The sequence below is a fragment of the Panthera onca genome, chromosome B3, assembly GCF_046562875.1.
Source record: "Panthera onca isolate mPanOnc1 chromosome B3, mPanOnc1 haplotype 2, whole genome shotgun sequence".
Lineage (NCBI taxonomy): Eukaryota > Metazoa > Chordata > Mammalia > Carnivora > Felidae > Panthera > Panthera onca.
In genome coordinates this window covers 13,153,593-13,177,919 of record NC_138344.1, presented here as the reverse complement: position 1 = coordinate 13,177,919, position 24,327 = coordinate 13,153,593, and the positions used below count along the sequence as shown (strand labels likewise).

General features: G+C 41.8%; 1 long non-coding RNA gene across 1 annotated transcript in view; it reads right to left on the bottom strand.

Moving 5' to 3' along the window:
• Positions 1–12,889: 12,889 nt before the first annotated feature.
• LOC132668744 (uncharacterized) overlaps positions 12,890–24,327 on the bottom strand; it is a 324,417-nt gene continuing 312,979 nt past the window's right edge. Inside the window, exons 5-6 of the long non-coding RNA XR_014137781.1 lie at positions 20,751–20,933; positions 12,890–18,701 (exon numbers count right to left, since the gene is read on the bottom strand). This is a non-coding gene — a long non-coding RNA (uncharacterized LOC132668744). The remainder of the gene's footprint in view (positions 18,702–20,750; positions 20,934–24,327) is intronic.

Genomic DNA, 24,327 nt, shown 5'->3' with positions numbered 1-24,327 from the left:
TGGTAATGGTAAATATATAGTCACTGTTAGATTCTGGAATATGATAATGTTGCATAATTCGCTTACAACCCCAGTTGTTGTTTTTTTAATTTAAATAGTAAAAATAACCATAGCTACTATAATCTATTTGTTACAGAATATAAAAAAAAAACATGTAAATTATAATAGCAATAACCTAAAATGTGAGGTAAGAGGTGAAGTAAAAGCATACAGTTTACAAATTCTGTTCATCAGACTAGAGTAGGGTTATAAGTTTAAGATATTTTATGTAAGTTGGGACACCTGGGTGGCTCAGTCAGTTAAGTGTCTGCCCCTTGATTTCAGCTCAGGTGATGTTTTCATGGTCATGAGATCGAGCCCCACCTAGGGCTGCGTGCAGGGTGTGGAGCCTGCTTAAGATCCTTTCTCTCCCTCTCCTTCTCCCCCTACTCTCTTAAAAAAAGAAAAAAGAAAGTTTTATCAAAAAAAGAAGATATGTTATGTAAGCTTCACCATAACCACAAGGAAAAGTCCTGTAGTGACTTCACAAAAGAACGTGATAAATAATTCAAAGCATACTGATATCAAAATACATCAAAATACAAAGAAAGACAAAAGGATAAGAAACAAGGAACAATGAACCTACAAAATAATCAGAAAACAATTAATAAAATTGCGATAGTAAGTCTTTACCTATTCATAATTATTTTAAACATAATGGATTAAATTCTCCAATTAAAAGATATAGAATGGCTGAATCGTTTTTTTTTAATGATCCAAAAATAAACTCCCTACAAGAGACTCACGTTAGTTTTATAGGCACACATAGACTAAGAGTGAAAACATGGGAGAAAAAAACATTTCAAGGAAATGGTAACCAAAAATATGCAGGGGTAGCTATATTTATATGAGACAAAATAGATTTTAAACTAAAAATTATAAAAAGAGACATAGATAATGCCTCACATTAGAGTATCCAACATACAAGGCAAAAACTAAGAGGGGTGCCTGGGTGGCTCAGTTGGTTAAGTAACCGACTTTTGATTTCAGCTCATGTCACGATCTCCCAGTTTGTGAGTTCAAGCCCCATGTTGGGCTCCATGCTGGGCCTGGAGCCTACTTAAAAACAAAACAAAACAAAACAAAACCCCAATAAAATACATAGGAAAAAATTTCACTAAGGAGAGCAAAAATTTCTAACCTAAAAATTATAAGATGCTGATGGAAGAAATCAAAGAAGACACAGATAAATGGAAAGGTATTACATGGTCATGGATTGGAAGAATTAACATTGTGACAATGTCAATATTACCAAAAGATTCAATGCAACCTCTACCAAGATTCCAATGGCATTTTTTACAGAAGTAGAAAAAAACATTCCTAAAAGTTACGGGAAACCACAAAGGACTCTAAATAGCCAAAGCAATCCTGAGAAAGAACGAAGCAGGAGGCATCACACTTTCTGATTTTAAGCTAAGGTTATCAAAAACCACTGTGGTGGTGTAAAACAGAATTGAGATGGAACACGACGGAGAGCCCAGAAAGAAACCCAAGCATAAACAGTCAACTAGTATTTGGCAAGGGGGCCAAGAACACTTAATGGAGAAAAGAGTGTCTTTGCAATAAATGGGGCTCTGATAATTGATTATTCACATTTAAAAGAATCGAACTGGGGGCGCCGGGGTGGCTTAGTCGGCTAAGCGTGTGACTTCAGCTCAGGTCATGAACTCACGGCTCGTGAGTTCGAGCCCCGCGTCAGGCTCTGTGCTGACAGCTTGGAGCCTGGAGCCTGCTTCCGATTCTGTATCCCTCTCTCACTCTGCCCCTCCCCTGCTCACACTCTGTCTCACTGTCTCTCTCAAGAATAAATAAAACTTTAAAAAAAACAAAAGAGTGAAACTGGACCCATGACCTACTCACAAAAAATTAACTCAACATGTATGATAGATTTAGACATAAGACCCGGAGCCATGGAGGTCCCAGAAGTAAACACAGGAATAAAGCAACTTGATGTGGGCCTTGATGCTGGGTTTTTGGATGTGACACCTAAAGCACAAGAAACAAAATTAAAAAATAAATAAATAGACCTTTGGAACTACAACAAACTCAAACTTCTGCACAGCCAAAGAAACCACCAACAAAATGGAAAGACAGCCTATGAAATGGAAAAAGATATTTTCAAACCATGTGTCTGATAAGAAGCTAATATTCAAAAGATATAAAGAACTCGTATAAGTTAATAGCAAAATAATGGTAACAACAGCAATAACAACAACACAAACCTCCTCACCTCGCTACTACTGCCCTACCCAGAGTTGTCAATGGCCTCCAAGCTGTAGAACCCTCTTCCTACCTGATTTTTTTGCAGACCTCTTCATTTGTGACTACTCCTCCTTCCCACTTTAAAGAACACTTTCAACTCTTGACCTACATGGCATTTAACGTTCTCACTTTTCTTACTTCTCTGCAATAACACTTCAGTTTCTCTCCAGAATTTTCTTCCTAGGTCCACCCTTGAGGATGGTATCTTCCAGGTTCCCCGCCAGGAAGGCCTTCTTCTTCTCTCATTCTCTGTATTACCCATTCTCTGTATTACCCACCTCCATATGGACAGATCCCCTGTGTCTCCAGCCCAGACCTTTCCCTTGCCCATTGGAGAATTCTAGTTGGTTGTTGCCCTTGGTATCCTTAATCAATAGATCCCAAATAAGACACATTTTCTTTTCTCATTCATCCAAGCCAAACCTAGCCTACATTTGATGTCCCCCCACCCATGCCAGTGAAGGTCATCACTAGGCACCTCTTGCACAAACCATCAGTCTGGAGCCAGCCTTGAGTATTCCCTTTCTTAGTCCCCATATCCAGTCAATCACCAAAGACTTGTGTTTCTCTTTCTTAAAAATGATTCGAATATATCTTTGAATTATCATGCCTCAAGACACTATCATCCTTTGCCTGGTTTGCTGTAACAACCACCTTAGTGGTATCCCTGCTTTTGCTTGACCACTCCAAGTCATGGTTCCCATTAATCCCTGTCAGTCCAGAGTACTTCCAAAACAGAAATATTGGGGCACATGGGTGGCTTAGTCGGTTGAGCGTCCAACTCTTGATTCCAGCTGAGGCCATGATCCCAGGGTTGTGAGATTGAGCCCTGCATCAGGCTCTGCACTGACAGCACATAGCCTGCTATCGATTCTCTCTCTCTCTCTGTCTCTCTCTCTCTCTCTGTCTTTCTCTCTCAAAATAAATAAATAAACTCAAAAAATGGAAATATCATCATTCCTTCCTGAGCTCTCTGATGTCTATAAAATAAAGTTCAAACTCCTTAATACGTTTTTTGAGATGAATTGTGACCTGGCCTTTCAAACTTCATTCTAAACCTTTCCCTGTTACAACTTGACATGTGACTTTTCTTTTCTTTCTTCCTTTCTTTTTCCCTTGTTTCTTTCTCTTTCTTCCTCATTTCTTTCTTTTTTTTCTCTCCTCTTTCTTTCCTTCCTTCCTTCCTTTCCTCCTTCCTTCCTTCCTTTCCTCCTTCCTTCCTTCCTTCCTTCCTTCCTTCCTTCCTCTCTCTCTCTGTCCATCCTCCATCCTTCCCACCCATATTCATATTTTCTTTCTCTCTAATATCCTTCCCCTTTTTGTTCTCGGCTAATTCCTATCTATCTATTATGCCTCAGCTTAAACTTCACTTCTCTTTGAATGCATTCCATGACCCCTTAACACTAATTTAGGAGCTTCTTTAACATTGCGGTCTCCATACTAAATGTTCATAGCCCCTCTTTTGTCATTGTGTGTCTAATTGTCTCTACGGGGGGCAAAGACTGTCCATCTTGTTCACTAATTTGTCTGATCACCAAGCACAGATCTAGCATACACTAATGACATAGTATTTCATGTCAGAGCTGACATTTGTTTTTTTGCTTATTATGTGCTTGACACTGTTCTAAACATATTATATGAATTAACTTATGTAATCTTACAAAAAGGCCTTGCCATAGCTACTGGCATCATTACCATTTATGGATAGGTAAACTGAGGCACAGAGAGATGAAGTAACATGCACAGTTATGAAATCATGGAGCCAGGATTCAAATCTAGACAGAGTGGCTCTAAAGACCATGCTCCTTTTGTTGTTGTTGTTGTTGTTGTTGTTGTTGTTACTAAATGAAGGAGAATAAGTGAAGTGGAGTGTTGGGTAAAACCTATAGAGGTCAAATTCATTTCCCCATGCCACATAGCTGGGAGGTGCTGGAGACAGGGATCCACTCTGTGTCTTCTGACTCCAAATTCCATGAGTTAGAGACTGTTCTGCACTACCTCTTATATTTTTAACTGTTTTAAAAGCAAATGCATTTTTGCTCTCTGTGGACACAGTTTTAATAAGCCTATTTAAATATTCATAATTCAAATGCAAAATCCCCTGCTGCAGCCTTCTGTGATTCACAGACTTCAGTAAGTGGCCTCTGCTCTTTGTGGTGAGGGCCTGATGAACTGACTGGCCCCACGTTTATCTCACTTCCTGTATGATCAGACTCTCAGAACAGACTGCTGAGCCAGGAGGTTAGAATAGTCTGTCATTGCTTCCAAAATATTAATTGGATGGTAATATTTTTGCTCAATAGGCAGCTGGTTCATACCCTCACTGGGAAAGTGCAAAATGGTGATAAAAAAAAAAGTGTCTCAATTCTAGGAGAAGTGAAATGTTTCGAAATATCCCAGGAGTTAACTGAGCTGGTCATTTTTTCCCTTAATTCTCCCAAATTCATATTCACTGAGCATTGTTAAACCCTGTGATGAGATGTTTAAATCCAAATCTGAGATTTCTCAGTCTTCTCCTGGATCCCCATCGAAATAAAATGCTGAGTCAGGTCTTATATTTCCACCAAAACGTTTCTTAATTACCTTTAGTGAGGAAGCAAATTTTATTAAATTTTGTATTCGTCATGCCTAAATTAATGTCACTTATGTATTATTTTCTGAAAAACCTCTTATTGAATGAATGAATGAATGAGTTATCCTAAGCCCTCATTATTCTTTCATTCCTTTGTAGCAGAGATCAATAAATATTTGGTTTGTAGAACAAAATTTTCTACCATGATTCCCACATTTGTTTGCATGGCAGACCAGCAGAAGGCATGATTCTCTTTGTGAAACACTACGAAATTCAAAATACTTAAAGTGAGTTAGTCTTCAGAAAGATACATATTTTTAGCCCCTCAGGTCAGTGGTTACTACTTCTTAATCTTTCTGGTTGTTTCTTTTCTCTCTGTTATATATCTCCCTTCAAGGGTTGTGGGGAGGGGGTGGGGGGAGCTCTCTATTACTTTTCTCTCTCTCTCTCTGTCATCTAGTCCCATGACTCAAACATTCTATATATTGATTATCTGCACATCTTTTGACCTATACAAGTAACATGCAACTCATTTGTCCAACAACGGATTGCGAAGTATTCCTCTCCGAGTCTTTGCTGTCTCAGTGAGTGACCATTGCTTGGGTCTTAATCCCAAGAGTAGGGTTGCCAAGTAAAACAAAGGACAATATGTATTCTGTAAGCCCACAGATGGTAGTTTGGCAAGAGTAAGGCACACAGGAAAGACAGATCTATATGTAGAGTTAATTATCTATTGCCAATAAGAACATAGTGCTGTTCCATCTATGATATAAGCAGTCCAGTATAATCAAGATGTCACCCAGCCACTGGGCAATTCAAGGGTCTCGATCAATAGACAAATAAGGAGGCTACTGTACTGGCTAGCAGGATTGTTCCTGATTAAAAGTGTAAATGAGTTACAAAATGGATGTAAGAATATGTCTGGAATAAGGGAGATCCCGTAGGGTTATCTCTTATTACTACCACATTCTATGATTGAAGTCAGTGGAAAACTACCACAACCCAGTGAGGTAGGATTGCAAATAGCTCAAACCCTTCAGGAATGAATGTTTGGATTTTAAGTATGGTTTAAAGAGATGTGTATGGATGCCAGGTTGATAAGGGGTGGACTGTGATGGTCTTTTTCTATGTGTCAGTTTGATTAGACAATAGCTTTCATTTATTTGTTTACACTAAAATCTGTGTTGCAATGAAGTTATTTTGTCAATGTCATTAAATCCCATAATCTGTTCACTTGAAGCAAAGGAGATAATCCTAGAAAATCTGTCTTCGAGCTGTAATAGATAATCTTGGTGGGCCTGATTCAATTATTTGAAAGGCCTTACCAATCCCAAGCAAGCTCTGCACTATTAGCATGGAGCCCTGGTGTGGCTGGAACCCATGAACCATGAGATCATGACATGAGCTGAAGTCACGAGTTGGACTCTTAACCAACTAAGCCACCCAGGCACCCTAAAATTTGAGGGGGGGATTCCAAAGAGCTTTTGTTTATATGGGTTATATCAATATTTGCTGTATTGGAAATTAAAATTGGGAATTTTTATGAGTAGTTATGTCTCCACCTAAAATAATAACAAATCTACTACATGTTAAAATAAATAGCATATTTGTATTTTCAAATAATTAGTGAGGAGTGTAGCACTGTTTTACATTTTTTGCTAAACTCTTTAATGTCTGGTTTAATAGAAGACAACTGGGGCTTCCACCTCCATCTGTATTCAGCCTATTACAATATATTGTTTTGGTTCAAGAATATGATGAATGTTTGGTCTTACCATCTGTCTGGTTAGAAAAGGAAAGAGTATTGTAATAGCCTGTTTGATAATTATAGGTATTCTTTTATCATATTACACCAAAACTTGACAAGTAATAATTTTTAAAGGTGAGTTGCAATGTGGAATCTGAAATTACATGAATGAACATTAACATACATTAGTTCGTCTTTTTGTTTGAATGGATCTATTACTCACATGTGATTTTTGTAATATCTTGCCTTTGTCATTTGGAAAACAGTAGTTCACTGTGTTAGGCAAACATTCTAAATCTTGATATGTTTCATGATACAGTAATAATCATGTTCATCAACAATCAACATCACTGTGAGCCTCATAAGAGAGCTGTTAAGCTCATAATGGCAGACACAAGTTCTCTAAAATTCTAATTTTCTTTTTTTTTTAATGTTTTTAAATGTTTGTTTATTTTTGAGAGAGGAAGAGGGAGACATAGTGTGAGCAGGGGAGGGGCAGAGAGAGAGGGAGACACAGAATGGGAAGCAGGCTCCAGGTTCTGAGCTGTCAGCACAGAGCCTGACGTGGGGCTCGAACTCACAGACTGAAAGATCATGGCCTGAACTGAAGGCTTAACTGACTGAGCCACCCAGGCACCCTTAAAATTCTAATTTTCTTTTGAAAGTCTGCCTTTCATCATTTGTAACAAATACTCTCATTTACCTTTAAGTGACAGACTCACGTCATTCACTTCCAAGAAAATGTTTGCCAAGTGCCTAAGTCTGAGTAAGTACACTTTGTTAATTGTTCTGTCAAGTAAAAATACTGTTCCATGAAAAAAGTGGCTAGTTCAGCTAGCAACTCAATCACACAAGGCCTTTTCCTCCAGGTAACCATCATACCTGATAAGACACAAAACTGCTTCGGGTGAACTTCTGATTTTGCTACAACAAAAAATGTCAGAATTAACGCAATTATTAATTTTCATTGCTCTCCTAATGGCATTCTCAAATAAAACTGGCTTTTATTGCCTTGAAAGTCCACTTTAGTAAAGAAACAATGTCTGGGGGCAGAGGGGAATACATTGACTCATGCTCAGACACATTACACATCGGTTTCATCAGTTTAAAGGTCAATTCAAGGGGCGCCTAGGTGGCTCAGTTGGTTAAGCGTCCAACTTCGGCTCAGGTCATGATCTTGCAGTTCGAGAGTTCAAGTCCTGCATCGGGTTCTATGCTGACACCTCAGAGCCTGGAGCTTGCTTTAGATCTGTGTCTCCCTCTCTCTGCCGCTCCCCTGCTCATGTTCTGTCTCTCTCTCTCACAAGTAAATAAATATTAAAAAAAAAAAATTTAAAGGTCAATTTCAATTAAAATAAGCAAAAAAAAAACTATCATTATGACAATAGTTTTAATCCTGTGGATCCTCTGCAACAGTCTCAGATATCCCCAAGGACCATCCTTTGGAAATTTCTGCTATAAGCTATACCTAGTCAAGGTGCCCTCCCCTCCCTATAATTTGAATTCCACTGAAAACCCAGCCATTTGGAATTCATGACAAACAGGGAGATGTCATGCTGGTTCCATGACTCTAACCCAGAAATCTGAGTGCCTAAATTCTGTCTCTTCCTTATCGAGCATAATTAAATAATATGTGTTTTCCCACAGGACACTTTCTATATACTTTATCTACAGGGCTGTACTGGGTTAGATAATATATTAGCCAGGGTTCTCCAGAGAAACAGAACCAGTGTGCCAGCGTGTGTGTGTGTGTGTGTGTGTGTGTGTGTGTGTGTGTAAATAGGGAAAAAGATTTAAGGAATTGGCTCATGCAGTTATGGAGGTTGTCAAGTCCCAAATCTGCAGGGTGATTTGAAGGCTGGAGACTCAGGAAGAGCTAATCATGCAATTTAAGTCTGAAGCCAGTCAGCTAGCAGGATTTGCTCTTGCCTGGAGGAGAGCAGGCCTTTGTTCCATTTGGGCCTTCAACTGATTAGATGTGGCCTACCCACATTATGGATGGCAATCGGTTTTACTCAAAGTCCACAGATTTAACTGGTAATCTCATCAAAAACACTCTCGCAGGAACATTCAGAACGCTATTTGACCAGAAAGGTGGGCACCGTGGCCCAGTCAAGTTGACGCATAAAATTAACCATCACATATAGCATTTCCCCAAGTTCACATCCTTCCTAGGACCTCAGCCTGTGACCATGTTTTGGAAATAAGACCATCGCAGATGCAATTAGTTAAGATGGGGTCATGGTAGAGTAGGCTGGCCCTTCATGCAATATGAGTGGTATCCTCATAAGAAGAGAATGCATTGGGAGAACACTATATAATGAGAAAGACAGAGGTGGGAGGGAGGTGTCCACAAACCAAGGAGAGCCAAGGATTTCCCGTAACACTAGAAGTTAATTGAAAGGCTCCCGTAGAGCCTTCAGAGAGACCATGGCCCTGCCTGCTCTCGGTTTCAGACTTCCAGCCTCCACATCTGCGAGGGGACACATTTCTGTTACCTTTACGCCACCAAGTTACAACAGCCCTGGGAAAAACTACCACAGTTCCCATGGCTGACTTGTGTCAAGGTAGAAGGAAAGATCTCTTCGGAGGCAAGGATAGTCAGGATTTCTCTCATGAGGGTGGGGAAGCAAAGCGAGACCCCTGACCACGTGCTCACTGACGTGTAAGGTGGAGAGAGAGAGACAAAGTTGGGGGCTGAGCAGGAAACCCCAGCAGGAGAGGGAGGGCAGTGAGCTTGGCCAGAACCAGCTGGGATCCCCCACACAATGTAGGAGGCCAACTGAGGACACGGGGAGGACGAATCAGAAAGGTCTTAGTTACCTTCTTCTTAAATACGGCTAACTATGCTGGAGAGCTTTTCAGAGAGCTACCTAAGAATCTCTCTCAGGGTCTCAACTTTGCCTCCTCGCAAAATTAGGAGTACAAATGAGGATTGGAAGGAGAGCCAGAGGGGTTGAGAGGGAGAGCCAGACCCGCCGTCGCTCTGGAAGGGAAAAGAAAATGTCAGATCGCAGCTGGTAAATAAGATGTTACAGCGAAGCTTGAAAAGCCGGGTTCTTTCTCCTTTGTAAAGGCCCTACCTGCATAACATGAAGGGGCTCGGTGACAGACACATTAAAACACCATTAAACTGTGAAATAGAACACAGTGTGAAAATAGATTTAACCTTCACAAGTATATCGATCTCCACCCAGCGCCGTGCCCAAGTTCTGGGACAACTGTTTTATAATAGGTTTTACTTATTTTCCTGTTGCTGTTCTGACTTCCTCCGAGGAGGGTGTTATTTCTAAAAGCCCCCTGACCGTGGAAGGAAGCAGGCTTGCTTCTCAGGCAGCTCCTGGCCTCGGAAAGCTCCCGCCAGCTGCTCCGCAAACAGAAATCAGTTTGGTGAAAGTGAGGAATGAGTTTGTGGCGGCCGCTGGGATAACAGAGGCCCAGGGAGGAGGAGGAGAGCACTGCCAGTTACTTGCAGGGTTGGGAGGTGGAGATGAGGTGGGGTGGGGGGAGGAGAGAGAGATGGGCCAATGAACTGTTGGCGGTGGCAGGATGGCCTTTGTGGGATGGCTCCTATGATTTAGTTTTTGCTTCAAAATGCATCTACAGACACGCACACACTCACACACACACACACACACACACACACACACACACTCAATACTCTTCGTAATAAGGAAGAAAAGGGAATCCATTCCCTGGGACAAAAATGCTCCAAGAGCTGTGGCTCTCGCAATAATTTTCTGTGTAATATTTGGCCACATGAGCAGATTAACAAAGAGGAACACAAAGCTAGCAAAAAAAAAAAAAAAAATCACTTCCTTTTCAAGGAAACGTTCACATTTAATTTTGTAGGAGCTTAGAGGGCCGAGCAAATTGGAAGATACATTTCTATCTCAGAGTGAAGAAGCCCAAGTATCTCCAAAATGTGAGACTTAACATCACTTTTTTTTTTCCTTCAGCCACCTTATTTGCAAAATGAACATTTGAGGTGTGACCCTTTCTTAAATTGTAGCCAAATCAGAGGAAAACATAATGAAGAGACCAGCATGCAGCAAAACGTCCGATGAACCAGTGAACTTGGTTTGCAGGCCAGGAAAAGTCAGCGAAGCTAATAGCCAGTGCTGTTTTGTATGGATCCCGACATCGTCATCAGAGAAAAGGTGTCCATGAAGTTGCTCAGATTGGAACGCTCAAGATTGTGGCCCCCAAATCATGTTCTTTCTAATTCTTGTATTGAGGATTCAAGCACCTTTAATAAAATTGAATACCGTTTTTCATACAAAATTTCTTTGTAAAAGGGATACCAATTGCTTTTTCAATGTTTATTTATTTATTTTGAGAGAGAGAGAAGGGGGGAGGTGCAGAGGGACAGAGAGCGAGAGACACAGAGAATCCCAAGCAGGTTCCACCCGGTTGTGGGGCCTAAGCTGAAATAAAGAATCCGATGCTTGACTGACTGAGCCACCCAGGCGCCTCTAAACATTGCTTTTTAACATGAAAATGGATCTATGCCACAGTAGCAACTGCATCATGCTTAATGGTGAACAAATAAATTCTCTTTGGGACGACAAACATGATGAAATTATCTCATTTGATTATTATTATTTAAAATTCTTGTGTAAGTGATAACTGATGAGATAAAATATGAAAATGCAATAATAGTTCTAATAATGAAAGGGATAAAGAATAAGTTGCCCCGGGGGCGCCTGGGTGGCTCAGTCAGTTAGGTGTCCGACTTCCCCTCAGGTCATGGTCTTGTGGTTTGTGAGTTCGGGCCCCACGTGGGGCTCTGTGCTGACAGCTCAGGGCCTGGGGCCTGCTTCGGATTCTGTGTCTCCTTCTCTTTCTGCCCCTCCCCTGCTCACTCTCTGTCTCTGTCTCTCTCCCAGAAAGAAATAAATATTTAAAAAAATTAAAAGAATAAGTTGTCCATAGATTACATGACTGCCTACCTAGAAAAGTTAGTAAGATCTATTAATTAGCACAAACGCTTGATTTAAATACATTTTAAAAACATAGAAAATACCAGCAAGATCCTGTATTAAAAATGTATCTACTTTGAAAACAGAATAAGAAAAGGATCCCTCCTTTCCAAAAATATTGCGCCCAGTTGCAACCAAAAATATAAAATAAAGTGTAAATAATCCTCGTAGGAACTGAGTAGAATTCGTATGAGGTAAAAAACAATACTATAGGGGCACCTGGGTGGCTCAATCGGTTAAGCATCCAACCTCGGCTCAGCTCATTATTTCATAGTTCATGGGTTCGAGCCCCACACTGGGCTCTGTGCTGACAGCTCAGCCTGGAGCCTGCTTCGGATTCTATGTCTCCCTCTCTCTCTGTCCCTCCCCCACTCGTGCTCTGTCTCTCTCTGTCTCTCAAAAGTAAATAAACATTAAAAAAAAAATGTTAAAGCTGTAAAATATTATGTCATGTTCACATATTGACAGATTAGTATCACAAAGATTGTAAATCATCCACAAATAGTTTACGAATATAATGAAATCGCAGTAGGATATTTTCGAGCATGGAAAAAAAAATCTTCTGAACGTTTAGGTAGAAGAAGAAGCTGGGACAGATAGCCTGGAACTGTTTAAAATGAAGAAGGATAGGGAATAACATGACCAACCAGATGTTCACCATTCATTCAGTAGATACTTGAAGACCTACTGTGTGCATTTTGCTTGTGGGAGATCGAGACAGAACAGACATGGCCCGGCCTTCAAGGAGCTTACGGCCTAAGTGAAGGAGAGAGAGAGTAAAAAGTGATGACACTGATATTGTAAATATCCAATCACAAGCAGTAACAAGTGTTTTCAAAGAAAGCTACAGGCTGTGGGGAGCAGTGTTTGGTGCTACAGTTTTTCTATCCCCAACCTGGAGGACACAGCTTACTTCAGCTGTCTGTGCAGCTCATCCGAGGTCTTGGCAGAAAATGACATTTAACCTGACTGAAGGAAGGAAGGCGGCGCGGGGGGGTGGGGGTGAGGGGTGGTGCCTGGGTGGCTCAGTCGGTTGAGCCTCCGGCTTTTGATTTTGGCTCAGATCATGATCTCACGGTTCGTGAGATCGAGCCCCACATCGGGCTCGGCGCTGTCAGTGAGGAACCTGCTCGGAATTCTCTCTCCCTCTCTCTCTGCCCCTCTCCTGCTTGTTCTTTCTCTTTCTCTCAAAATAGATAATATATATATATATATATATATATATATATATATATATATATATTTTTTTTTTTTTTTTTTTTTTTTTTTAAAGAAGGATGGAAGAGAACAAGAATTCCCAGGAGAAGGAATGCGGGTTTGAAAGGGCTACAATGAAAAGATCTTGGCACAATCAAGAAACAAAAGAAGTCCAGCGTCAACAAAACAATGGAACTCCAGAGAAAGACGTAGGGTTAAGGGGGGGAGAGAAACAACCGGGGCCACATGCAGACCATGCAACACAGAATAGATTTTATCTGAGTGCAGTGAAAGTCTCCCTAAGGGTCCTGAGCAGGGAAGGTGACACAATAAAATGAATGGCTTAAGGAGTGTATTGTTTTCTGTTGTGTGGGAAATGCACGCAGGGCGACTCGGTGGTGAGCTCAGCAGTGTTCCGGGAGGGAGATGGTAGTGCAACTGACCAGAGTGAGGGCACCGGAAATGGGAAACTGAAGGGTTTGACAGACGTGTAGAAGGTAGAATGAGTGCGAATTGGTGATTGATCGAACGGGAAACCAGAAGACCTGTATAAAGCTGATCTCTCTTAAAGTTTTTCTCTGGTGTAAGAAAAGACAGACTGATCATTACAAACAAACAAACAAAAAAGACAGAAACAGATCCATATGTATATTATTATAAAATACACTTGGCATTTTAAAACAGTGGGGAAGAAGGAATTATTCATAAAATGTATTTCAGCAATTGGCTAAATAATTTTAGGGGGAGAGAAAACCTGACAAGGTCTGTACTTCACTCACAATTTCTGCCAAATAAAAATAAAACATTAAAAGTACTAGAAGATAATATAAGTTGATTTTTTTTTCATTTTGCTTTACTTCACTTTATGCTTTCCTCGCTGTTGGACATCAGGGACAAACATGATATAAAAATACTCCTTAGTTCATGACTGTCATCCATCAGTCTGTAAAAACACATTCTCCCATCTTTTTTTTTTTTCTCCCTGTCCTCATTCCCATTCTACTTCTCTGGCTTCATACACTCCAACCCCACCCAGCATCCACTCTGATGTTGTTAATAGCATTCCCCCTTAGGGTTAGTGAGCATCTGAAACGCTAACACGGTGAGAAGCCCTTTCAAAAGCACTTACCACTTAGGGGCACCTGGGTGGCTCAATTGGTTAAGCATCTGACTTCCACTCAGGTCATGATCTTGCAGTCTGTGGGTTCAAGCCCCGCATGGGGCTCTATGCCGACAGCTCAGAGCCTGGAGCCTGCTTCGGATTCTGTGTCTCCCTCTCTGTCTGCCCCCTCCCCGACTCATGCTCTGTCTCTCTGTCTCTCAAGAATTAATAAATGTTAAAAGAATAACAACAAAAACACCTACCATTTCCCTCTCTCTCTATCTCTCAAAATAAATAAATAAACTTAAAAAAAAGAAGAAGAAGAAAGGGTCAGCTGGATGGCTCAGTTGTTTAAGCATCTGACTCAGTTTCAGTTCAGGTCATGATCTCATGATTCCTGAGATTGATCCCCGCATCAGCCTCTGTGCTGACAGCGTGGAGCCTGCTTGGGATTCTCTCTCTCCCTCTCTCTCTGCCTCTTCCCCCTCAAAATAAACTTAGAAACAAAAAAGAAAACACCTACCATTTATACCCCTTAAGTAGATATGAACTCATCTCAAGTTTCTTATTACGTTTTCCCATCAAAGAATGCCTCTTTCTTTAATCTAACCTTTATTTTTCTTGTGTGTCCTCCAATTCTGTTAGGGTTTTCTTCATACAAGCTTGCTTATTCTTTATTAGGTAAAACCCAGGCACTTTAGAGCTTTGGTTGCTATTTTAAAAGGTATCATAATTTTTATTTCCTTTTCTGAATCCTTATTCCAAGTATAGACGAATGCTATTGATTTTCAAATTTCATTTTGCCTGCTCACTTGAAAAACAATGTTGAATTAGGAAGGACTTTTTAAAGCATAATGCCAAAGGCAGAATGCAGAAGAGAAAAAAAGAAACATTTATTCGCCAAGAAAACCTATCAAAGTCAAAAAACATGACAATTGGGGAAAAAAATATTTGCTACACATATGACAGAAAAGAGACTAATACTCTAAGTATATACAAAGCTATTACAAAACAAAAAAGAAAATTGTCAAATATGGGCGAAGACCATGAAGAAATTATTAAGGAAGAAATAGAAATATCCAGGAAGCACGAATTAAGGCTCAGTATTATATGTAATCAAAGATCTGTAAATTAGCAGGAGAAAGCACTTTTGCATTATCATCTGCATTAGTCAAGATTCATGTCATAGTGACAGAATCCCAACACGATGTACATTATGCAGAGGGGGAAATGATTGAATCGGATAACGGGGATATCTGGGGATGAGCCTTGCTTTGGTCCCAGGGGAACCTAATAGCTCCCTCCCATCTCCTAGTGTCATGTCTATTGGATTTGATTCTGCAGGCTGATTTTGTCCACTTGGCAGACAAGATAGCTGCCAGGAGCCCCTTTCAGCCTGGCAAATTGAGATAGAAATCTAACAGCTCTCTTCAATGCCTATATCTGAAACCTAGGAAACTTCCGGTCCTGGTTGGGTCTCTTGCCTACGGTCAATAGAGAGTAACACTCCATAAGCAGAAGAAAGAACCAGGGAGGGTATTTTTTCGATTCATCAAATTTTAAAAGCCCCAAATCCTCATAAACAAACAAACAAACAAAAACCAAGAAACTGATTGCCCGTGGAGAGCATCAGATATGAAGTTGGAGGGTTGCCAAGGGTATACTCTGTCGCATAATTTTCTTCGGGGCCCTAGTGCCCGCAAGACCTCATTACACTGAAAGTCACCTCCCAAGCCACTACTGGGGACTCGTGGGCTGGCGTGGTTTGCTTTAGACATTATATCACCGTCCTTGGAGAGAAGAGCTACTTGTGGGCAGAGAAGGGACAATTCCATCTTGAGGGACGAAAGCAAGCGGGGGTAAGGTCCAAGATGGCTAGGGGCGGGGGAAAGTTGATCTAAACTCTCCGAGAATAGGTCTGTCTTAGAGAACAGTGTGGTCTGTGCTGAAGGTTAGTCACAAACACAATCTCAGGCATGTGAGAGGCACACTCGTGTTTATTTTTTTCTCCCCGCTAAATTGATAGGTTGGCAGGTTTGAGGCCCATGTCCTTTAGAAATCCCACGGCACAGCTTGGAGTTTCAATACAGCCAGGAAGGCAATAAACAGCACGAAGGTCACTCAGAGCTTCTACTGCGAAGGGAAAAGGTTTTGTTTTATGAAAAATACAAAAATGTAGGGATGGTGCGACGACGGCAGGGAGCAGATAATGACATTCCTTATTCCTCTGGAACTTTTCAGAAAACCCGAATTCCCTTGGACAACACATCTGCCACCTTCTAGATTTAAATACCTTGAAATGGTAAATGGCCCTTGCAGGTCTGTGTGGAGAAATGAAGGCACTATAGCTATAGGGCTTGGGGAAGTTGCACAAGTGTGTGGTTCGATGTTTCCTTCTTTGGGCGTGGGGATATCTCAGCACCCAGCGCGAATTGAGAAGACAGTAAAAGCCTGACCGGTCATCAATGGAGGGGAGCTTAGCTTCTCTCCATTTAACTTAACATCCCTTCTATATGTCCACCTGCAAAGCCTCCGTGTTAGATGTTAGAAGACATTTATTTTTATTTTATTGTTTTATTTTATTTTATTTTATTTTATTTTATTTTATTTTATTGGGAGGTGCAGAGACCAAGACAGAGAGAGAGAGAGAGAGAGAGAAAGAGAGAGAGAGAGAGAGAGAGAGAGAGAGAGCCTTCAGCACACTCCATGCCCAACATGGGACCCAATCTCACAATCCTAAGATCATGACCTGAGCTGAAATCAAGACTCGGATGCTTAACCATCTGAGCCACCCGGGTGCCCCAGACATTTGGGGATGAGGATGTCTCCATTCAAGAAGAGCTGAGCTGAGCCTATGCATCCTTCTGATACAATATGGAGTCATTGCAGAGGAACCAAGGACGTGTAGGCGTCAAAGCAGGAAAGGTAGGGGTGCCTGGGTGGCTCAGTTGGTTAAGCATCCAACTCTTGGTTTCAGCTCAGGCCATGATCTCGCAGTTCGTGAGTCCAAGCCCCGTGTCGGGCTTTGTGCTGACAGCTCAGAGCCTGGAGCCTGTTTCAGATTCTGTGTCTCCCTCTCTCTCTCTCTGACCCTCCCCCGTTCATGCTCTGTCTCCATGTGTCTCAAAAATAAATACACGTTAAAAAAAAATTTTTTTAATGAATAAATAAAAGCTAGGTTGGGGCCAGCTATTGTCCACATTGTCCAACACGCCCCGCGTGTTGGAAAAGAAAATTGCTCACATGTATTACTATTGTTTGCGCACTGCTCCTTTCGCCATACTGGACTGAAAGCTCTTGGAAGGCATGAGCTATATATCGGGTTCCGGCCTGGCAGGTATCTAGATGTGTGTCTCGCCTAGTCAATGGGAACGGTCCTTTGCCCCAGTCCAGTATTCAAGAGACCGCCCTGAGGAGAGCTCTGTTGGAGTAACCCTCCTGACTTCCCTCCAGCACCTTTATCAACATGCCTCCCCAGGGAGGAAGAAGGAGATCTAGCCACTTGGATCTACTTCCTCTTTCTCTTTGGGATCTGCCTGTCTACACGGAGTGGGCTTTTGGCTCTGCTCCTTTCTGCTCTGAGTCTTACAGGATCAGACAATACCCCCATGTGGGGAGGGCTCTGTCATCCAACACTCTTTTAATCTTTATTTTTGAGAGAGAGACAGCGTGTGAGCAGGGGAGGAGCAGAGAGGGAGACACAGAACCAGAAGCAGGCTCCAGGCTCCGAGCTGTCAGCACAGAGCCCGACGCGGAGCTCGAACCCATGAACCGGGAGATGGTGACCTGAGCCGAAGTCAGACGCTCAACCGACTGAGCCACCCGGGCGCCCCTGGGTCTGACTATTTAATTCTGGGGTTCAGTATTCAGAAACTTAGCCTCAATTGTTCAGCAGCAGTAATACAAAAACATTTTCACCTCCATTTGTTTGACTCCTGCATCTATCCCTTGGTCTGAACTCAGATGGCAAAGGGGATGCTATAGCTCCCTTAAATGCTATCAACCCCTGCGAGTGGGCACTCAGTGTGGGTTGATTGGAAGAATGTACGCATGATTTAATTATTGAAGACCAGAGGATATATAAGAAGCATCAAAGTCCCCACTCGACCCATCTATTGCTCTGTCAAGGCCCATCTGTGACCATGTCCACCTGACAATAGAATCTTACCATCAGGGCATTGGGGGGTCACCATTAATTGATCACTTTCTCTCCCGTGTTCTGAAATATCTGATTATTTCCTTCTTTTCTCCTCTTCTGTGTAATAGATTTCTCAATTCCTGGAAATACTCCCATCACCTTTCACCCTTTGGAAACCATCGCCTCTCTTTCCCCACTAATCCTACCTCCTGCAGCTGCGGCGTTGCTGATTTTCTGGTCTCCCTTGCTGCAGCCAGGAATTTCAATAATCCTTGAAATTAGGAATACAGGAGATCTCATTGTTACGGCAACCCCGTCTGCACTGGGACATACCTATTGCTAGAAGACGACGTTTCCCGTCTAAAAAAAAAAAAAAAAATGAGCCTTCAAGCTCCTGGTACTTTCACATGTCACTCGACAAGGAGGTGTCCCACGCAAGCGAATGGAAGACCAGGGAGTTTTCTTTCAAAAAAAAAATCACATTTGAGGGGCGCCCGGGTGGCTCAGTCGGCTGAGTGTCCGACTTCGGTTCAGGTCATGATCTCGCGGTTCGTGAGTTCCAGCCCCGTGTCAGGCTCTGTGCTGACAGCCCAGGGTCTGAAGCCTGCTTTGAATTCTGTGTCTCCCCCTCTCTCTGCTCCTCCCCTGATCACACGCTGTCTCTGTCTCAAAAATAAAGATTTTTAAAAAATTAAAAATAAATAAACAAATAAAATTCACATTTGATTCAAGTTGCGTCTCATTGTAGAATACACTAATACTTCTAAAAACCTGATGTCACATTTTCTCAAGAGCATGCCAACTAAAACAAGAAATCCACCTGCAGTTCAAAGCTTGTATTTTAATGTTCAAATAGCTTTCTGAAACTGGATGGCCAACTCTCTTCCAAAGTTTCTTTCCAAATGATGAAATTCAGAGATAAGTGGGACTAAAGTAAGTTGCGGATATGACTCAAAAGTGAGAAAGATTAAGAGCTCAGCCTTCACAGATCTCAGGACAGAAGTGTCTGAGCATCAGTGTAGAATTAAAAAAAAAAAAAAAAAGGGGGGGGCATAGTCCATTGAACATGGAAAAACAATTAAAAATATATTGAAAGTAGAAAGAAAAAGAGAAATCATTCCTAATTAATTCTGCTGCCCTGCTCAACCCCAGCCTCTTTGTAATCCTACTGGGAACATCTTTATTGATCTGGGGGTCCTGCAGCAGGCTTCTGATGCTTATCTCAGCATAAAAACAGGCTCTTGTGATGAGCAGTGATTTAATTACATGACAATCACCGTTAACAATGCATGGCGAATACCACAAAAATATGCAGAGCAAGATTGGCCCTGATAAGTGCAAAGAGGTGGCATTGACTTTCAGTAAAGTTTCTGGCTACAATTCTACTGATCCTTCCCTCTTAGGAGAAAATAATACTCGGTGACTTGAAATGTCTATGGACTGACTTCACTGGTTTATTTTTAAGTAATAATAAGAAAGTTTAAACTTTAAAATATTAGCTTTTATTATATTTGTAGAACTTCTCTCTAAAACCTGAGAAATAGACCTATCATGAAGCTTTGTGACAAAAAATTATGGGGCTTTAAAAGGCAGAGAACTTCTCCTGTGTGAGATCTTAAGACTCTCGCAGTGTTTAGGTCCACAGTCAGTATTCAAAAATTATGGAAGGAACGAGTCGAAATTGAATACAATTTTACAGTATGACCCTTTCCGAATAAAATTGCAAGTGTCTTCAGACGTGTTATTATGCCTAGGCTTCTCGATGTATCAAAGCACATCTTGAAGTCTAGGTGTATTGGAAACAATAAACTACATTCCTGTCTTTATCACTAGACTAGCACGGGTTAATCAAAGCTAATTACTAGTTTAGAATAATAATGTCGTGGTGTTAATTGACACAGGTTGTTTTTCAATCATTTGAACAGATAAATATGTAAGTAAGGGCCAAACGTTGGGGTTAAGTTGGTTTCATCAAATCTGGTTAACTGAACGTGGCGGGATGGCTCGTCTTTAACGGGAAGCTAATAAAATTAGAGCATCGTGCAAGAGAGAATAAACGCGAAAGAGCTGAGAGAGTGGAGGAGTCATCACAGACGAGAGCTAGGGAACAGGGTGGGGGTGAATGGAACATGCTGAGAGCAGGGTAGGGGTGATGCCCAATAGGAGATGGCACCAGTGGCGTCCCCCCACAGGTGGATTGGAGAAGGGAGAGATTTCGCCCTTGGCGATACTCAGAAAGCTCAGCTTTAAGTTGGCAAGGTCTCAAAGGGGCGTGAAGGAGAAGAGGTTCTGGGAGAAGGGGGATTCGCAGCAAGCCAGCATGGTCTTGACCCATAAAACTCAAGATTTCTTCTTGTGAGAATACCAACGGATTTTTCTTAAGGCAGGAGATGTAACAGTCAAGGGCACAGGCTCCAGAGCCAGCCTGGCTGGATTTAAAGCTCAGGTCTATTCCTTACGACCTTGAACGATTTCCTTAACTATCTGTGCTTCACTGTCTTCATCTGTAAGACGGGGGATAATTATAGCACTACCTCACTTAGTTGTTTTGAGAATTAAATAATTATTCTGTTTGAAATACTTAGAACAGCCTAAGTGTCATCTGTTAGTAACATCAACATTCATAGCGCGGTGACGGCAAGCTCACAACAAAGTCTTTCTTACTCCAGTGTTTGGAAGGACCCATAGGCTGGACCAGACTCACTACCTACCCGAACGGAAGCCTGTGCTGCCGGTGGGCACAATCTTCCCAGACAGAGATCTTCTTCCAAAGGCAGACTTATCCTGAGGAGGACCTACTTGTCCTTGAGCAGAGAAAACTGCAGCTCTTGCCTAGAATGGCCAATGGAGTTCTTTGGTCCAAAATAAAACGAATCAACAATGGATCCACAGACCTGTGAGGAAGAAAGTAATGTGAAAGAAGAACCAACATGAAAGAAAAAGATGACTCAGGAAAACATGTAAAAACACAAACAGAGGGGTGCCTGGGTGGCCCAGTCAGTTAAGCATCCGACTCTTGATTTCCGCTCAGGTCATGATCTCATGGTTCGTGTGATTGAGCCCTGCATCGGGCTACGTGCTGACAGCGTGGGGCCTGCTTGGGATTCTCATTCTCTCTCAATCTCTCTCTCCCTCTCTCTCTCCCTCTCTCCCTGCCCCTCCCCCCGCTCATCTATGTTTCTCTCAAAATAAATAAAGTTAAAAAAAAGCACAAACTGAAAACAGAAAACATTCTATTACCTTCAGATTTGAGAATATAGGAAGAAGAAGAAGAAAAAGAAGAAGAATAACAACAACAACAACGACAACGACAACAGCAACAACAGAAATATATGCTATGGGAAAAATAACAAATTTAAACTATGGTTGGTCAAATTAGACAATTAACACTTATTTATTTTTGAGACAGAGAGAGACAGAGCATGAACGAGGGAGGGTCAGAGAGAGGGAGACACAGAATCTGAAACAGGCTCCAGGCTCTGAGCTGTCAGCACAGAGCCCGACGCGGGGCTCGAACTCAGGGACCGCGAGATCATGACCTGAGCCGAAGTCGGCTGCTTAACCAACTGAGCCACCCAGGCGCCCCTCAAACTAGACAATTAATTGAAAGATTGAAACAGAAACTCAGAGAAGTTTCCCAGAGATTACAACAAGGGAGTATCGTGAAATCAACACTGAACCTTTGACCTAAGACAAGGGTGAGTACCAGATAAGTACATTTTGAGACGGTAAAAGGCTCCAATACTTAACTTTCTATATAGTCTGTCTTAGAAGTTTGTTTCTAGACATACTTCAGCATAATCAGAGAGAAAATCAAGGAAGAGAAGGGCATGTGGCCCCGGATGCTGTAGATAGGACCCAAGAGAAGAAGTAGCAGGTGGGTGGGAAATGAGGTGGGTGCCCATGGGGCACTGGCATCCTGAGCTCAAACCCGGAGGAGTTGAAACACGGACTAAAATCAACAGAACAAAAAAAATAAAGGCATGTGGTCTTTAGGCTTAAAGAAAAAGAAAATTCAAATGTAACCTAGACTTACTTCACAATATAGAAATCTATACATTAAACAGTATGGATTATCCTAATCCGACACAAAAATGTCTCATTTCCAATAATGAGAGAAAATACCTCGCGCTTTTCCAAATTGCTTGAACAGCTGGTCTAGCTCTCTTCTCTTATCGCTTTCTATCTGCATGAAATTGCCAGACTTTCTCCACACAAAGCCCCCATTTGACAAATCAGAAAAGCAAGACCCAGTGGCACGAACTGACTTCAGTTCACACAGCTAGAAGTTAACTTTTCTCCTGGTCTTGGCATTAAAAAAAAAAAAAAATTCTCTGCAAAATTGAACCCGGCTAAATGTATGTCCTAAATGATAGTAGGAGGCAGGAGTAGACGCCGGCGGTGGAATTTTCATTCATCAAGCATTAAAATGCAAAACCGCTGTCCAGTGCAGGGATTCACCTTTGTGGGAAATGATGACTAACGTGATCCCTCATGTCAAGATGACAAACCTATTAAAACGTGATGAATTCCTCAGGCGAACACTTCTCATTAGCCTGTCCTGTTGTCTGTTGGCGGAAAAGCATATGTGCACTTCCAAATGCGTGCACCTGATATCTCTTTGGCGGACGGAGTTCCGTGCAGCTCACCGATTTTTAAGAGAAAAGAGATTTGGAGACAAAAGAAATGCCGCTGGTTGTTGGCTTGAGGTTTCAGCAAGGTTCAAGTCTGCCTTTGCTACTCACAGCTTAAGTGGTATTTCTATTATTGTACAATTTCTAGCTTTACGGTTTCCAGTTCCGACATAATCATTTCCTAGCGTGAATCAAAAGTAATGAAGCTGTGCGGTTCAAATTTAAGTATACTATTAAGATAATCAACGACTTCAATCCAATCTTGGGCCAAATCCAGCGAGCAAATTCCCCAAACCAATCAATTGAAAGGACTTGAATTTTTAGATTTAAGCCTCTCGTTTTGACAGCGTGTTCAAAAAGAATTATGCAATTACGATTGGCAATTTGGGATTTTCTGAAATGATAGGAGACAAGCATAACATGGGTGCGTGAAATCGAAAATTGGGGAAATAGAAGCCGAAACTCTATCTAATGACGAGTTTCAACATCCGCTTTGGCTGAACATTGAGGCAGCGTTGTTGCACAACAAAATAGGCTAATCTAATGCCAGGATCTTGAAAACTGGACACGTTTCATGCACAAAGCCAGTCTGTAGGGTGCTATTCCTAAGTATCTCATCCTATTACCCTAGTGGAGAAACTTAGGTAGCACGTATTGCACCTTCCTACTCAACAGTTCAAGAGTTAGTATTAGCCATGACATCAAGAATTAGAGTTTTAGAGTTCTGGCTTTTATTTGGTTCCCATCCTGGCTTTACCATATGAAAGCATTTTCTTCTCGGTTCAATTTACAACGGGATTATCTTCCTTCAGTTCTTTACCTCAGGACCTGACCATTAGTTAGCTGGGAGCCTCCTTAATGGAGTTTTAATGATGGGGAATACCTCTAAGATAACTAAATGTCCATGACTGTCTACACAGCTCTTTCAAGTGCTGCTACTACTAACGTTTTACATTAAAGTTTACAAAAGGGCAGAATCGGGTGGAGAACATCGATTTTCTGATTCTTAGTTTGATTCTCTTTATATCCTCCCACACTGCATTCGAGACTCGATTAAGACACGTTCTCATTATAAATAGGATGTGTTGGGGCGCCTGGGTGGCTCAGTCGGTTGGGCGGCCGACTTCGGCTCAGGTCACGATCTTGCGGTCCGTGAGTTCGAGCCCCGCGTCGGGCTCTGTGCTGACGGCTCAGAGCCTGGAGCCTGTTTCAGATTCTGTGTCTCCCTCTCTCTGACCCTCCCTCGTTCATGCTCTGTCTCTCTCTGTCTCAAAAATAAATAAAACGTTAAAAAAAATTTTTTTTTAATAAATAGGATGTGTTTTTTTTTCACGTACTATTGTTTTTTCAGTGATCTAAATAAAGTAGGCCTGTGTGTATGTATATATGTGTGCATGCACATGCCCATGTGAAGGCGTGGGCTTAATCGACACGAGCATAAGAAATTCTGCTTTGGGGCGCCTGGGTGGCTCAGTTGGTTAAGGGACCAACTTCGGCCTTGGGTCATGACCTCGTGGTGTGTGGGTCCGAGCCCCGCGTCCGGCTCTGTGTTGACAGCTCAGAGCCTGGAGCCTGCTTCAGATTCTGTGCCTCCCTCTGTCTCTCTGCCCCTCCCCCGCTCGCTCTCTCTCTCTCTCTCAAAAATAAATAAAAC